The sequence below is a fragment of the Myiozetetes cayanensis genome, unplaced genomic scaffold (assembly GCF_022539395.1).
Source record: "Myiozetetes cayanensis isolate MyiCay16 unplaced genomic scaffold, myiCay2020 scf7, whole genome shotgun sequence".
In the NCBI taxonomy this organism is placed as follows: domain Eukaryota; kingdom Metazoa; phylum Chordata; class Aves; order Passeriformes; family Tyrannidae; genus Myiozetetes; species Myiozetetes cayanensis.
In genome coordinates, this window is record NW_026087964.1 from 9,938,476 (window position 1) to 9,947,000 (window position 8,525).

At 37.7% G+C, this 8,525-nt stretch overlaps 1 long non-coding RNA gene across 2 annotated transcripts; it reads right to left on the reverse strand.

Annotated features, from left to right (window-relative positions):
• Positions 1-3,764: 3,764 nt before the first annotated feature.
• On the reverse strand, positions 3,765-8,218 carry LOC126652059 (uncharacterized). 2 transcript variants are annotated; one of them, XR_007631862.1, is made up of 3 exons: positions 7,853-8,218; positions 6,665-6,797; positions 3,765-6,240 (listed from the first exon to the last, which is right to left on the reverse strand). It is a non-coding gene; the product is annotated as an uncharacterized LOC126652059 (long non-coding RNA). The 2 variants fall into 2 exon arrangements; XR_007631861.1 differs by having other exon boundaries at positions 6,665-8,218.
• Positions 8,219-8,525: the final 307 nt, after the last annotated feature.

Sequence of the window (8,525 nt, forward strand, 5' to 3'; positions counted from 1 at the left end):
AAATAGAAGAAAATGTTTTTCATTTTATATAGAAAATTGCACCTGTAATTGGAAATGAAGGGGTTTCTCAGAAAACAAGAAACAATTGAATAATTTAATTTTGGCAAAACCCTTGTCTTACAAGTGTTCTTGAATAGAACAGATGAATAACCCACGGATGGATGAGTGTAATCCATTCATTTGTATGTGAAGCCAAAGTAATTTAGAATCCAAATAACATCAAAAGTCCAACTGATGATCAGAAGTGTATTTGACAGTATACTACAGGGAGCCAAAATAACACAGTGAATGGTTTAACAAATTAAGTGAGTAGGTCCTTTCATCTCTAGCTTCTGTGATTTTATATTTGAGCCCTTCTGTTGGCTGAAGATGGTCAAAAGCTTTGGGCAGTTGTGTATTAAGTGTGTGCCAGAGGAAGTATCAGTATCAGATTGAGTGGATGTAAATTCCCCAGCTGATTGGTGAGGCATTTTTTTCATTTATGTGAGCATATTTCTGTGGTCCTCAGTTTCAGTGTCTCTTGCAGGGAAAATGAGAAATTTGGATAGTCTACAGAGTAAGTTATTCTTCCCTTTGGCACTGTGCATTTCTTTAATGATATCTTCCTTTAGCATAAGTTTCCTTTTAGGAACTCATGCTAACTAATCTTACCCGGTTTTCTAGTTTTACAGAAATATCCTTTGGTTAAGCAACTGGATACTTCACTTGCTGCCACTCAGTATAACTACAAATACTTGGCTTACTCTTTTTCATTTTAAGTGCATTTCACCCCACGTACTATGATGTAAAAGAAAAAGAGCTATGTGTTTGCATGTGCATATACATACACACGAATATCTCTGACTAATAAATGTCTTTATTTGCCAGGTATGTGAAATTGAGCAGTGAAGAGGATTTAATTTCTGATATTAAATAACCAAATATAATTTGCTACTGATGGTTTCAGAGAAAAGAAATGAGGTAGCTTAGTAAGAAACCCCTCATACTTCCTAGTCAGAAAATGCTGCCTTAACGTTACAAAAAGGTATATATTAACACAGAGAATATGTGAAAAGAAATGAGTCTTCAAAACTAGCACACCTCTTTCCTCCAGGGCTCCTGCTGTAGGTCATTTTGCTATGGTTATTCAGGGGATTTTAAATTTGGGGGACTGTTATCTGTCTTCCACAGAGTAACTCAAGTTCCAGGTGCTTAACAAGTAACACACATCCTTGCTGAGCCACTGAAGTGTCATGGCCAGCAATCTTTATCTAATGTTAGTGATCTCTGAGGAAACACAATAGCTCCTTGTGGGCTTTGACTGGTATGTGGGCAACAGAAAAAGCAGCACACGCACAGAACTGATGACCTAGTGGCTAGTCTCATTAAGTCAGGTTGTACCCTGATTTACTTACTCTGAAATCTTAATGGTCTCAGTGAGGTTAGAATTCACTGTGTGTACTATCAGCCTAACTATGAAAGCAGAAAATTCATCTACCATCTACCACCACTAACTACCATCAAGCAGATGTAGTTCTTCCCAATGAACTAACTAGTGGAGGAAAAAAAAAAAAAAAAGAAGGTAATATGAAGCTTGTGTTTGCTGGCACTTAGTCCAGGAAATGATACAGAAGTCTTTCTTAAATAACAATAGGCCTGTGTCTCATGAAAGCTGGAGAAAGTCCAATTGCACTGGACAGCTTACATTTTGACCTAAACTGAGAACACCTGCCAAGCCCTCATTTTGTAGCGGAACTATGAAGAACAAAGTCACACACTCCCTACATATGGAAATCAGGAAATGTTGTGAACTGCTAAGTGCCATAGGGCTAGACTTCTGATTCATCACAAACAGAAGCCATGGGAATTACAGGATTATTTTTCCTGCAAAATTCTTTTTCTAAAAATGAGGACAAAAATTGTGACAATTAATCTATTATTTGTGATTTGATGATGCTTTATTCAGGCTGGCCACATGTCTTTTTCTTTGTGGGCTGTGGTTTATCGGCACAATCAACTGAGATGGCTCTTCTGGAACCATTACAATTTGTTGTGTTAGTGCAGCTGAAAACACTTCAACATACCATGTGTCACGCTTTGTCAAGTTAACAGTTGATGTTTCCAAATCAGGATCAGGAACAGTGCTGATGCAGTGCAATGCTGCAATTGCTTGTGCAACATAAGCATTCATGAAAAGGGACAAACTCTGCTGAAGTAAGGCAGCACTACCTGTTGTTGTTCATCAAGTATCCCTGCTCTTTATTCACCCTAAAGCAATGAGTTCCTTCGGTATCTGAGATTATTTACAAATACCAGAGGAAGAAGAGCATTCTCACCAGTCTGTTTTAAGAAACCAATAATCTTCAGAAATTATATTAAACTCTTAGTCAGCGATAGGGAAACATGGATTAGGTGATGTACCAAAGGAGATGCAAGTGCATGGTGAAGCCATATAGGTAGAGCCAGCTGCATAGCTACTAGCACGTGATACAAGCAAGTGCACCTCACCAGGAAGTGCTAAGGTTTATAGAACACCTTTAGTCCCTGTCCCTGCCCAGTAAATTCAGACTGGGACAAAAATGGAGCTAAAATTTAACTTTTTCTTTAGGATTTTCTTCTCTGACTTGTATATGTGACAGGCTTATATGTAAATAGCTGTAGAATTGTGACATTCATACTGAAATGGATAGTAGATAAATGAATGGTGAACCTGTGCATGAACAAAAGTGATACCTCAGTGACAGAAAACAGCAATCTGAAATGGATATGATTTTCAGTTACTGTCACATTTGTAGAATTGTCAAATGGAAATAAAGGTATTGATACTGAAGAATGCACATTTGCTATTTCCAAAGTTACTGAGAAGGAGGAGATTGAATTATTCCTTGGGGAAAACTGAGAAATGATCACTGGAAAGCTGTGAAATTCTTTAAAACATCGAACATTTTTTCAAGTCTGGCATCCTTATGTTCATCATCCTGAATTCAGACATAGACATGTATATAACATTTTTCAGGAAGAAGGTAGTCCACACATTGGAATAATGCTGAGACAGAGGAAGTTCTGAGCACTCGGATTCTCAAGAGCAGCATTTCTCAAATGGTGACGCAAACCTCAGTGATACATCCCCATAAAATACAGGGCAGTAAAAGCCAGAAGGATTGCTCTGAGAATCAGTGCTCTGAGCTTGCAGGTGCAGCAGAAGGGATAAATTGTGCTGCAAGGCAGATTATGTCCTGTACCTCCTCACACCATCTGTGGGCCTGCAGGTTCATCTCTTGGTGAAGAGAAGGTGCCAAAATACAGCAGGGAGATCAGTGCTCTGAGTCCAGGGGAGAAAGGGAGAGGGGAATCAGTACAGACAGAAAATTGTTCTCCAGGACTCCTGTTATTCCCAGATATCAGGCCCACCACTTTGCTAAGTTGGGGCAGAAAAATGACAGTCCTGACGATGAGGAGGCAGAGCTCTGTCTGGCAGGGGGATTTGGGGAGACAGCAGTGATGGGATATACTTAAAGGCAAGGAAGCACAGCTTTAGGGGTAAAGTGAGGTTGATCTTTTACTGATCTCTTCCCAGGTTAATCCTGCTTATGATTTAAACAGTCATTTAAATGGCTAAAGTTACCTGATTTAGGAAAGCACAGTAATGTTTTGGCTATTATACAAATGGATTTTAAACAGCATCTAAGTAACACAAGGTCATGTAGCTATCCTAAACAATCCTCTATTAATTTAGAGTATTACATGAAATTAAAGGATAAGATCAATTTCAACAGAAGCTGGACTTAACAACTAAACCATTTATTTAAAAAAAAAAAAGTGCATAAACAAGCCTGTCACCAGGAATGCTAGAATGTAATCCTAGACTTCTCTTTGGCCTTGAACCACTTCAAATTAATTGGTTGGGAGCCAAAGCAGGTGCATAATATAACATCACAATTTATATTTAGGAAACCTCATTAGAAATTATAAAGTTATGTAACTCCTCAGAGAAAGAAAAAGAAATATAGGACAAATTATACTTAAACACTGCAGTTAAATTATTTTAACAGCAGGGTAGCTTTAAAAAAAAACCTGTTAGGACAAAATCCTACATAGCATGAGGAAAAAAAGCTCTTATGTCTTACTGTAATTAGAAACTCATCAGGTTAATGGGGCAATTTCTCAAAAGCTGCCATTTAAGTTTTTGCACATGGCATTGATCTTGCTGTATTTCAGTTTGCAAATAGAACTTGGCCAGAGGGAAAAAAAAAAAGCGATCAGACATTTTCTAATGTGCATGTAAATTCAAAGCTCTGTATCTTTTGTGTCTGTGCTCTTTCTTTCATTCAATCTGCAATTGTGATGGAGTTCTAAGACAATGTCACTTTAACTTCAGTATCCACTGCCTGAAGTTGCCAAAAGCACCAAGTGATTTTGGGGTATCTCAGTCTGTAGCAGGGAGACTGACAGGCTTCAAGAAAGCAAAGGGAAGAGAGCCAGCTAGTCAAGATTCACTCTTAATTTGAGCACTTAAATTCTGAGGCATAGGAAATTAAAGATCACTCTTGATAATTTAGGTCAGCACTTTAAAAAGTTTCTGCATTTAAAGATACTATGAGAAGAAATGCTGAAAAGAATGGAAAGGGATGTAGCATTATGGGAGAAGTTTTCCAAAACAGCCAAATGACAGAGAAGCCAAAATCTGTAGGGCATTCATTTATTGACTATGCAAGTTTTTGGGGACTCTTAAATATGCTTATTTACACAGATATCTGAATGTCAAAAGACAAAGAGAGGAGGATGTACAAAACATCTTCTCACTCCAGATCACTAACAAGTGAAAAATAAGAGGGATTCAGCAAGGCAAGTAATGAATGAGCCAGCTACTTTTACTGAAAGGATGAATTATACCTTTTAGAAAGTAATGAATTATTAGAATTAGGTGCCTTAACTGCAGCAGCTGTCCACTGAATTATTTTTTTTAGAAAGCTTTAAATATGGTACATTGAAAAACAAAACTGCAAACAGATGTTACTAAACCCAAGGTACTATCCTTACTATTATATTCATATTTTTCAGGGTGGGTGGAGCAAGGCAATTTTGGGAATGGAATGGAATGGAATGGTATGGAATAGAATAGACTATTTCAGCTGGAATGGACCTAAAATGATCTTCTAGTCCAGCTGCCTGACCTATTCAAGGCTGAGCAAAAGTTAAAGCACATTACTAAGAGCATTGTCCAAATGCCTCTTAAACACTAACAGGCTTGGGACATCGAGCTGTTCCGGTATTTGACCACCCTCTCGGCAAAGAAATGCTTCCTAATGTCCAGCCTAAACCTCCCCTGGCACAGCTTTGAACCATTCCCATGTGAAATAAAGTAACTCAGTGAATGAAGGGACACTGTGTAACTAATTAACTAATATGAGAACGGTACTCTTGACTTAAAAAGGTATTGCTATTAACATGTAATATTATTAGTTTTATATTCTGGATAGAAACGGTTTTACACTTGCCTGTTATTAAGAACTGTAAAAGTAAAAACTGTGATATGCAGTGCAACTTATGTGCACTGTATATCACACTCATTTGTAAGATGAGAGCTTTATCATGGCTTTAAAACAGCAGAGTTTTTCCTATCCTGGTAACCCATTTTGCATTCCTTTAAACTGACAATCCGTGCAACAGGAGACACTTTGAAAAAGGACGACAAAAAGATGTAGCAAGCAATAGCAGTAGTAACTTCAAAGAAATAGCATTAACCCTGCAGGATCTGGTTGCCACAGGAATAATTGCTTCTCTGCTAGCTGAATAAAAATAAAAAACAAGGCCAGCTACATCCAGACAGCACAGATGTTGACTAGCACAGGATTACTGGTACTTCACAGCAAGAGATCTAAGAACCTAAAACCCCCTATTTGTATTCTGTAAAATGTGCAGCATCGTCACCGCTGTATTTGAATTCCTTATGTTACTTTAGGAAACTGCAGCTGAGGGCATTAAGCACCCTACATGCTAAGAAACCTAAATCCAGTACTTATGAATTTTAAATCAATCAAATGGTGCATATTTGAGAAAGAATTAGTCAAAATGAAAACACAGTGAAAAACAAAAAACAAAAATGAGAAGCGAGGAATAATTCCAGAAAGAGAGGGTTCCCACTGCACATTAAAGTACAGCAGCTGAGGAAATCTGCCAAACACGTTCAAGACTCTTCATAAATTGGGTTCTTGAATTGGTGTCTTCAAGCAGAGGTGGCAATAAAGGCATCCAGTTGCCCTGTGGGAACAAAAGGGGAAAGAGATCTCCTTGAATACTCCACTAAGGGCAGGCTGTGGAGAGCAAATGTTAGATTTGTTTCCCTGAGGAGAATATGGGCAACCGTACCAAGCAGCTTCCAAAACTACTTCATATCTTCAAAGCACTGGACAAAGATGAACTAACAATTCCCTGTTCCATTTCCCCCAACAGACAAAACTGAATTCCAAAAGAAAAACAAATCAAGCCCGAGGCCTGAGAGACAGAAAAGGACAATTCTTTGAGAGTGTTTGCATGGCCAAAATAATTTATAGTAGTAGTAATAGTTTAGTGAGAATCTCAAGGTTTTAATTCCTACAGAAAAGTCCAAAGTGGCATATTCTAATAGATTCCCAGGTGCCTGACTGCATTTTGCTCAGCTGAACTCAATCCAACTGGCTCTTACCATAAGAAGAATTTGCAGACAGTCATAGGATCATAAAGAAACAACCCACTGGATACACAGAGAGCAGGTGGATAATTTTTTTCATTTCCATAGTCTGTTCTTGTCTCCAGTTATCGTATATGGATGTTGACTACTGGAAAGTCAACAAGGAGTGCTATGTGAGTAAATAATCGGCAATGATGGGAAGAATCTACCACTTCTGCTAAAAGAAGACATCAGCCATTCAAGAGTTTCCCTGTCTGTCTTGCCAGCCTAGTCCTACTGTGCAGCTAGGGATATTAGAAAACATTCTGGAAGCAGCAGCAGCAGGGACTGGTTGCCTTCTCCCCTCTGCAGGGGGAGGACTTTTAATCCATATTGACATTTTTTCTTAAACTGGATCACACTGAGTTGCAGTAAGTCTAAGTCTCTAATATTTGCTTTTGGAGAAAAGTTATGATCTTAATGTGTGGAAGATTTTTAAATTATTTTCTTATGCAAGACATTTTTCTGGAGGATTTTAAGCATGTTCAAAACATGATTTTTGCTTAGGCTACAGCTATGTGACCTTGGGACATAGTTTGGTTGTTTTTTCTAAAAAAAACCCAGTGTCCTCATGTCTACAGGACAGGACACACAATGGCAGTTCCATTTCTATAAAGACATCACATCCTGATCAAGTTTATTCTTCCTCTCTTTTGAAAAAAATTACACTTATAAGAGGTATAAATAATTATATTGACTACATATAAACAGCACATGTGGACCGTGCATTCCCTCAGTAATGTATCTAACCCAACATGCATTGCATACACAAACTCTAAAGAACACCAATGACCAGATCTGCTGGAAACTGAAGGCCAGCATTTAGAGACATTTTTACATATTTCTGTAGGTACCTGTATATAGGTAGGTACAAGTGGGTGTCTTTTTGAGGCACCTCATTACTTTCACAAATAAAGAGCCTGAATATTCTTAATATCCAGTGTACATAAATTATTTAAATTAAAGAAAACGCAGTTTACTGAAATACTACTAGTATCAAAATACTAAAAATATTTGGAAAGTAATGGTTTTCTACAAAATAATTCATTCAAGTTGTTTTAGAAAGGTTTTGCGGAACAGTATTTTAACAGATCTCTATTATAAAACTGCCCATTAATAAAGCAATTGACAGTTCTGGTGGAGCTGAGTACTTAAAATACTTACAATAAACAACTGCAATACTTGTTGTTATCAGCTGCTGTGCACTCACAAAGCAATATGCTTCCAGAGTAATAACATGTAAATAAACACATTGACATTTAGTTAAGATTCCCTTAGGAAAATACTACTGAACAGAGTTGAAAATGTTACAGCAGTACAATCCCTGTTGGAGCAAGAGGGAGGTGCACATCCTGTGTCAGTTTAGGCAATCTGCTGGCACAGGGTGTGGCAACAAGGCAATACCAGTTATAGTGATAACAGCCCTCACCTCAAGCGGTAAAACAATGAAATGTACTTGGATTGTAAAGCTATAGTATTGACAAAGTCATACTGTTTGACCCATAACACCTTACAGATACCTTTATTCCTGCCAGATGTGCAATTAGGTTTAAAACCAGTGGCACTGTTTGATCCTCATCTATTACTAAGCTATTCAGCCAAAATCCCAAAGCCAAACATCTCAACTCCATACCAGAAAATCTTTAGAAACTACACGAAGGGACCAAAATCTATGCTTTTCACTTTACTATTAGAGTTTAGGTTTTGTATTTTTTAAAGCGAATGTTTGCTTACTCTTAAAGGAAACACTCTCACGATTTTTTCCCCTTGATTTCTGACCTATTCTCCTCACGTTCTGGAGAACAATTTCAATCGTGCAATTTCCAAACACTTATAC